Source organism: Ranitomeya imitator, chromosome 8 (assembly GCF_032444005.1).
Source record: "Ranitomeya imitator isolate aRanImi1 chromosome 8, aRanImi1.pri, whole genome shotgun sequence".
NCBI lineage: Eukaryota > Metazoa > Chordata > Amphibia > Anura > Dendrobatidae > Ranitomeya > Ranitomeya imitator.
The window spans coordinates 124500428-124509626 of NC_091289.1; positions in this window are offsets into that span (position 1 = coordinate 124500428).

Consider the following 9199-nt stretch of genomic DNA (forward strand, 5'->3'; position numbering starts at 1 on the left):
GGACTGCGGTCAGTACAGTTACCACTTCCTTCAGAGCTCGCTCCATGTTGCTCCTAATCCACCGTATCATAACAGTACAAGTGGCCAAAAATGAATTAAATGCATCTCAAAAGAAGGAAAAGAAAGTTCTGAACCATTTTTTTTTCTGTGCTCTGGTTTGTCTCTTTTTTCCTCTTGATATCTGGGTGGTTCAGGATATATGCTCTGGCATGGATGTTCAGGGTTTGTTTTCTCGTGTGGATCAACTTGCTGCAAGAGTACAGAGTATTCAAGATTATGTTGTCCTGACTCCGGCTTTAGAGCCTAGAATTCCTACTCCTGATTTGTTTTTTGGGGACAGATCCAAGTTTTTGAACTTTAAAAATAACTGCAAATTGTTTTTTGCTTTGAAACCCCGTTCTTCTGGTGATCCCATTCAGCAAGTAAAAATCATCATATCCTTGCTGCGTGGTGACCCTCAAGACTGGGCTTTTTCTCTTGAAACAGGGGATCCGGCATTATTGAATGTAGACGCATTTTTTCAAGCGCTCGGATTATTGTATGACGAACCTAATTCTGTGGATCATGCAGAAAAAACCCTGTTGGCCTTGTGTCAAGGTCAGGAGGCGGCAGAACTATACTGCCAGAAATTTAGAAAATGGTCTGTGCTCACTAAATGGAATGAGGAGGCTCTGGCTGCTATTTTCAGAAAAGGTCTTTCTGAAGCCAATAAAGATGTTATGGTGGGCTTTCCTACGCCTGCCGGTTTGAGCGAATCTATGTCTCTAGCCATTCAGATTGATCGGCGTCTGTGCGAGCGCAGAGCTGTGCACCATATGGCAGTGTCCTCTGAGCAGAGTCCTGAACCTATGCAATGTGATAGGATTTTGACTAGAACAGAACGGCAGGAATTCAGACGTCAGAATAGGCTGTGTTTTTACTGTGGGGATTCTGCTCATGTTATCTCTGATTGCCCTAAGCGTACTAAGAGAGTCGCTAGGTCTGTTACCATTAGTACTATACAGCCTAAATTTCTCTTATCTGTGACCCTGATTTGCTCATTGTCGTCATTTTCTGTCATGGCATTTGTGGATTCAGGCGCTGCCCTGAACTTAATGGACTTGGAATTCACCAGGCGCTGTGGTTTTTCCTTGCAGCCTTTGCAGAGCCCTATTCCTTTGAGGGGTATTGATGCTACACCCTTGGCCAAGGATAAACCTCAGTACTGGACGCAGATGACTATGTACATGGCTCCAGCACATCAGGAAGATTGCCGTTTTCTGGTGTTGGATAACCTGCATGATGATGTTGTACTGGGTTTTCCATGGTTACAGGAACATAATCCGGTGCTGGATTGGAAAACTATGTCTGTGACTAGTTGGGGTTGTCAAGGGGTACATAGTGACGTTCCTTTGATATCAATTTCCTCTTCCCCCTCTTCTGAGGTCCCTGAGTTTTTGTCGGATTTCCAGGATGTATTTGATGAGCCCAAGTCCAGTTCCCTTCCACCGCACAGGGACTGTGATTGTGCTATTAACTTGATTCCTGGTTGCAAGTTCCCTAAGGGCCGACTTTTCAATCTGTCTGTGCCAGAGCATGCCGCCATGCGGAGTTATGTTAAGGAGTCTTTGGAGAAGGGGCATATTCGGCCCTCTTCGTCACCATTGGGAGTGGGTTTCTTTTTTGTTGCTAAGAAGGATGGCTCCTTGAGACCCTGTATTATCGTCTTCTTAATAAGATCACGGTCAAATTCCAATACCCCTTGCCTTTGCTTACTGATTTGTTTGCTCAGATTATGGGGGCTAGTTGGTTTACTAAGATTGACCTCCGAGGGGCATATAATCTTGTTCGTATTAAACAGGGTGACGAATGTAAAACTGCATTTAATACGCCCGACGGCCATTTTGAATACCTTGTGATGCCATTTGGGCTCTCTAATGCTCCATCTGTGTTCCAGTCTTTCATGCATGATATTTTCCGCAATTATCTTGATAAATTCATGGTCGTATATTTGGATGATATTTTGATTTTTTCCGATGATTGGGAGTCTCATATGAAGCAGGTCAGGATGGTGTTCCAGATCCTTCGTGATAATGCTTTGTTTGTGAAGGGGTCTAAGTGCCTATTCGGAGTTCAGAAGGTCTCTTTTTTGGGTTTTATTTTTTCTCCCTCGTCTATAGAAATGGATCCTGTTAAGGTCCAAGCTATTCATGACTGGATTCAACCCACATCTTTGAAGGGTCTTCAAAAATTTTTAGGCTTTGCTAATTTCTATCGCCGTTTCATTGCCAACTTTTCCAGTGTGGTTAAGCCCCTTACTGATTTGACGAAGAAAGGCGCTGATGGGACGAATTGGTCCTCTGCGGCTGTTGAGGCCTTTCAGGAGCTTAAACGCCGATTTACTTCTGCCCCTGTGTTGAGTCAGCCGGATGTTTCTCTTCCTTTTCAGGTTGAGGTCGACGCTTCTGAGATTGGGGCAGGGGCCGTTTTGTCTCAGAGGGAGTCTGATGGTTCTTTGATGAAACCGTGTGCTTTTTTTTCCAGAATGTTTTCGCCTGCGGAACGCAATTATGATGTCGGCAATCGGGAGTTGTTGGCTATGAAGTGGGCGTTTGAGGAGTGGCGACATTGGCTTGAGGGAGCTAAGCACCGCATTGTGGTCCTGACCGATCATAAGAATCTGATTTACCTCGAGTCGGCCAAGCGGCTGAATCCTAGACAGGCTCCATGGTCCCTGTTTTTCTCCCGTTTTAATTTTGTGGTCTCGTATCTTCCGGGATCTAAGAATGTTAAGGCTGATGCCCTCTCTAGGAGTTTTTCGCCTGATTCTCCTGGAGTCCTTGAGCCGGTTGGCATTCATAAGGAAGGGGTGATTCTTTATGCCATCTCCCCTGATTTGCGGCGGGTACTTCAGGAATTTCAGGCTGATAGGCCTGACCGCTGTCCTGTGGGGAAGCTGTTTGTTCCTGATAGATGGACAAGTAAGGTGATTTCTGAGGTTCATTGTTCAGTGTTGGCTGGTCATCCTGGGATTTTTGGTACCAGAGATTTGGTTGCTAGGTCCTTTTGGTGGCCTTCCTTGTCGCGCGATGTCCGTGCCTTTGTGCAGTCCTGTGGGACTTGCGCCCGAGCCAAGCCTTGCTGTTCCCGCGCTAGTGGGTTGCTTTTGCCTTTGCCGTTCCCTGAGAGGCCCTGGACGCATATTTCCATGGATTTTATTTCGGATCTTCCTGTTTCCCAGAAGATGTCTGTTATCTGGGTTGTTTGTGACCGGTTCTCTAAAATGGTCCATCTGGTACCTTTGCCTAAGTTGCCTTCCTCCTCAGATCTTGTTCCATTGTTTTTTTAAGCATGTGGTTCGTTTGCATGGCATTCCGGAGAATATTGTGTCTGACAGAGGTTCTCAGTTTGTCTCTAGATTTTCGCGGGCCTTTTGTGCTAGGATGGGCATTGATTTGTCTTTTTCTTCGGTTTCATCCTCAGACTAATGGCCAAACTGAGCGAACTAATCAGACCTTGGAGACCTATTTGAGATGCTTTGTGTCTGCTGATCAGGATGATTGGGTGTCTTTCTTGCCGTTGGCCGAGTTTGCCCTTAATAATCGGGCTAGTTCGGCTACTTTGGTTTCACCTTTCTTTTGTAATTTTGGTTTTCATCCTCTCTTTTCTTCTGGGCAGGTTGAGCCTTCTGATTTTCCTGGTGTGGATTCTGTGGTTGACAGGCTGCAGCAGATTTGGAATCATGTGGTGGACAATTTGACGTTGTCTCAGGAAAGGGTTCAACGTTTTGCTAACCGCTGTCGGTGTGTTGGTCCTCGGCTTCGTGTGGGGGATTTGGTTTGGTTGTCTTCTCGTCATGTTCCTATGAAGGTTTCGTCCCCTAAGTTTAAGCCTCGGTTTATTGGTCCTTATAAAATTTCGGAAATTATTAATCCGGTGTCTTTTCGTTTGGCTCTTCCAGCCTCTTTTGCCATTCATAATGTTTTCCATAGATCTTTGTTGCGGAGATATGTGGTGCCCGTTGTTCCCTCGGTTGATCCTCCTGCCCCGGTGTTTGTTGAGGGAGAATTGGAATATGAGGTTGAGAAGATTTTGGATTCTCGTTTTTCGAGGCGGAGGCTTCAGTATCTTGTCAAGTGGAAGGGTTATGGCCAGGAGGATAATTCTTGGGTTGTTGCCTCCGATGTCCATGCCACCGATTTGGTTCGTGCTTTTCACTTGGCTCGTCCTGATCGGCCTCGGGGCTCTGGTGAGGGTTCGGGGACCCCTCCTCAAGGGGGGGGTACTGTTGTGAATTCCGCTCTTGGGCTCCCTCCGGTGGTTGTAAGTGGCACTTTTGTGAGTTCTGCTCTTGGGCTCCCTCCTGTGGTTTCAAGTGGTATGGCTGCTCCTTGGAGTTAGCTGTCAGCAGCTGCTTCCACTGATCGTCTTTTCTGCTCGGCTATTTATGCCTGGCTCTTTCCCTCAGCCAGTGCCACTTGTAAATGGTTCCTGGTTGGATTCACATCTCTTTGGATTTCCCTGTTATCCTGACCAGTTCAGCAAAGCTAAGTTCTTGCTTGCTCTTTTCTGTTCACAGATTGTGGACTTTTCCGTTCTGTGCTTTCTGTTTGTCCAGCGTTATCAGTATGAATTAATTCTGTCTTGCTGGAAGCTCTGGGAAGCAGATTTACCCTCCACACCTTTAGTCAGGTGTGGAGATTTTTAGTAAACTCTGCGTGGATTTTTGTAGTGTTTTATACTGACCACACAGTATTCCATCCTGTCCTATCTATCAAGCTAGACTGGCCTCCTGTGCTCATCCTGGTTTCATTCTGTGTATGTCTTTTCCCTCTCCACTCACAGTCATTATTTGTGGGGGGCTAATCCATCCTTTGGGGATTTTCTCTGAGGCAAGATAGTTTTCCTGCTTCTATCTTTAGGGGTAGTTAGCTCTTAGGCGGTGACGAGGTGCCTAGGGAGAGTTAGGAGCATCCCACGGCTACTTCTAGTGTTGTGTTGAGCTTAGGGACTGCGGTCAGTACAGTTACCACTTCCTTCAGAGCTCGCTCCATGTTGCTCCTAAACCACCGTATCATAACAGTTCACTCTGCTCACATTCTTTCAACCATATGTAGTGCTGCGGTGACCTTGCTTTGCAGTGAGATGGCAGTGACCCAGGAAAAGGTTCAAAATATAGTCTTGTTTATTGTTCAGCGTACTCACAAGCAGAAAGTAAACGAGTCCTCCGGTACGCAGCCAGGAAAACAAAAGACAGTCTGGGACTGGTTGCCATGAGCGTCCACACTGCCGTGTATGCAGGGGTGCCAGATCCTTTGGCTCCTCTGACCCTGTGTTGCCTCACACAGGGAGTGCTCTGCAGACAACTGCTCTGTCTGCTTCCAAGACCAAAACTGACACACCCCTCCCTATACTACAGGGCTGTTAACACATGTAAACACAGCTGCACCTGTGTCTGCAACAATCCCACATGGTCTGACTACGCCTCTGTGCACATCCTGGGGAGAACAAACAGCACAACCTAGCTGTAACAGGGGTCACTGCCTCACAATATATATGTATTCTATGTGTATAGATCTACAGTTATATGAAAAAGTTTGGGCACCTCATTAATCTTAAGCTTAATGTTTTAGAAAAATTGTTTTTTTTGCAACAGCTATTTCAGTTTCATATATCTAATAACTGTTGGACACACTAATGTTTCTGCCTTGAAATGAGGTTTATTGTACTAACAGAAAATGTGCAATCTGCACTCAAACAAAATTTGACAGGTGCATAAGTATGGGCACCCCACCAGAAAAGTGACATTAATATTTAGTAGATCCTCCTTTTGCAAAAATAACAGCCTCTAGTCGCTACCTGTAGCTTGAGTTCCTGGATCCTGGATGAAGGTATTTTTGACCATTCCTCTTTACAAAACAATTCCAGTTCAGTTAAGTTTGATGGTCGCCGAGCATGGACAGCCCTCTTCAAATGATCCCACAGATGTTCAATGATATTCAGGTCTGGGGACTGGGATGGCCATTCCAGAACAGTGTAATTGTTCCTCTGCATGAATGTCTGAGTAGATTTGGAGCGGTGTTTTGGATCATTGTCTTGATGAAAGATCCATCCCCTGCGTAACTTCAACTTTGTCACTGATTCATGAACATTCTTGTCAAGAATCTGCTGATACTGAGAGGAATCCATGCGTCCCTCAACTTTAACAAGATTCCCGGTGCTGGCATTGGCCACACAGCCCCAAAGCATGATGGAACCTCCACCAAATTTTACTGTGGGTAGCAAGTGTTTTTCTTGCAATGCTGTGTTTTTTGGCCACCATGCATAACACCTTTTTGTATGACCAAACAACTCAATCTTGGTTTCATCAGAACACAGGACCTTCTTCCAAAAAGAAATTGGCTTCTCCAAATGTGCTTTTGCATACCTCAGCCGACTCTGTTTGTGGCGTGCTTGCAGAAACTGCTTCTTTTGCATCACAGCTTCTCCTTGTGCAAAGTGCGTTGTATAGTTGACCGATGCACAGTGACACCATCTGCAGCAAGTTGATGCTGCAGCTCTCTGGAGGTGGTCTGAGGATTGTCCTTGACTGATCTCACCATTCTTCTTCTCTGCCTTTCTGATGTTTTTCTTGGCCTGCCACTTCTGGCCTTAACAAGAACTGTACCTGTGTTCTTCCATTTCCTTACTATGTTCCTCACAGTGGAAATTGACAGGTTAAATCTCTGAGACAGCTTTTTGTATCCTTCCCCTGAACAACTATGTTGAATAATGTTTGTTTTCAGATCATTAGACAGTTGTTTTGAGGAGCCCATGATGACACTCTTCAGAGGAGATTCAAACAGGAGAACAACTTGCAAGTGGCCACTTTAAGTAGCTTTTCTCATGATTCCATACACCTAGCTATGAAGTTCAAAGCTCAATGACGTTAGAAAATAAAAAAAGTGCTTTAGTAAGTCAATAAAAAGTAGGTAGGAGTATTTAAAACTAGAAAATGATAAGGGTGCCTGTTGTGAATTCTGTGGCCAAGCTCCCTCCTGTGGTCGTGAGTGGTACTGCGGCTGGTTCTGTCTATACGCTTCCTTTGGTGGATGAGAGTGGTACTGCGGCTTCTGAGTTTCCTTCCTCAGGTGATGAGGTTAAGTCGTTAGGTGCTGCTTTATTTAACTCCACCTGGTGCTTTGATCCTGGCCTCCAGTCAATGTTCTAGTATTGGTCTTGCTTCCTTCTGGATCGTTCCTGTGGCCTGTCTATCCTGCATAAGCTAAGTTCTGCTTATGTTATTTTTGTTTGCTATATTTTCTGTCCAGCTTGCTATATTGGTTTTTCTTGCTTGCTGGAAGCTCTGAGACGCAGAGGGAGCACCTCCGTACCGTTAGTCGGTGCGGAGGGTCTTTTTGCCCCTCTGCGTGGTTGTTTGTAGGTTTTTGTGTTGACCGCAAAGCTATCTTTCCTATCCTCGGTCTATTCAGTAAGTCGGGCCTCACTTTGCTAAATCTATTTCATCTGTGTTTGTATTTCATCTTTACTTACAGTCATTATATGTGGGGGGCGGCCTTTTCCTTTGGGGAATTTCTCTGAGGCAAGGTAGGCTTATTTTTCTATCTTCAGGGCTAGTTAGTTTCTCAGGCTGTGCCGAGTTGCATAGGGAGCGTTAGGCGCAATCCACGGCTACCTCTAGTGTGGTGTGATAGGATTAGGGATTGCGGTCAGCAGAGTTTCCACGTCTCAGAGCTCGTCATATGTTTTTGGTAAATGTCAGGTCACTTTGTGTGCTCTGAACTTCAAGGTCCATTGTGGTTCTGAATTACCTGTTCATAACAGGTGCCCATACTTATGCACCTGTCAAATTTTGTTTGAATGCAGACTGCACATTTTCAGTTAGTACAATAAACCTCATTTCAAGGCAGAAACATTACTGTGTCCAACAGTTATTAGATATATGAAACTGAAATAGCAGTTGCCAAAAAAACAATTTCTATAAAACATTAAGCTTAAGATTAATAGGGGTGACCAAACTTTTTCATATAACTGTATTCTATCTTTTCTATTCGTAACATGTCAGTATGATTTTACTGTACGCTGGACTTGAATTGCTGGCTGGCTGTTATGGTGGGCTTTCCTACGCCTGCCGGTTTGAGTGAATCTATGTCTCTAGCCATTCAGATTGATCGGCGTCTGCGCGAGCGCAGAGCTGTGCACCATATGGCAGTGTCCTCTGAGCAGAGTCCTGAACCTATGCACTGTGATAGGATTTTGACTAGAACAGAACGGCAGGAATTCAGACGTCAGAATAGGGCTGTGTTTTTACTGTGGGGATTCTGCTCATGTTATCTCTGATTGCCCTAAGCGTACTAAGAGAGTCGCTAGGTCTGTTACCATTAGTACTATACAGCCTAAATTTCTCTTATCTGTGACCCTGATTTGCTCATTGTCGTCCTTTTCTGTCATGGCATTTGTGGATTCAGGCGCTGCCCTGAACTTAATGGACTTGGAATTCGCCAGGCGCTGTGGTTTTTCCTTGCAGCCTTTGCAGAGCCCTATTCCTTTGAGGGGTATTGATGCTACACCCTTGGCCAAGGATAAACCTCAGTACTGGACGCAGATGACTATGTACATGGCTCCAGCACATCAGGAAGATTGCCTTTTTCTGGTGTTGCATAACCTGCATGATGTTGTTGTACTGGGTTTTCCATGGTTACAGGAACATAATCCGGTGCTGGATTGGAAAACTATGTCTGTGATTAGTTGGGGTTGTCAAGGGGTACATAGTGACTTTTATTTGATGTCAATTTCCTCTTCCCCCTCTTCTGAGGTCCCTGAGTTTTTGTCGGATTTCCAGGATGTATTTGATGAGCCCAAGTCCAGTTCCCTTCCACCGCACAGGGACTGTGATTGTGCTATTAACTTGATTCCTGGTTGCAAGTTCCCTAAGGGCCGACTTTTCAATCTGTCTGTGCCAGAGCATGCCGCCATGCGGAGTTATGCTAAGGAGTCTTTGGAGAAGGGGCATATTCGGCCCTCTTCATCACCATTGGGAGTGGGTTTCTTTTTTGTTGCTAAGAAGGATGGCTCCTTGAGACCCTGTATTGATTATCGTCTTCTTAATAAGATCACGGTCAAATTCCAATACCCCTTGCCTTTGCTTACTGAATTGTTTGCTCAGATTAAGGGGGCTAGTTGGTTTACTAAGATTGACCTCCAAGGGGCATATTATCTT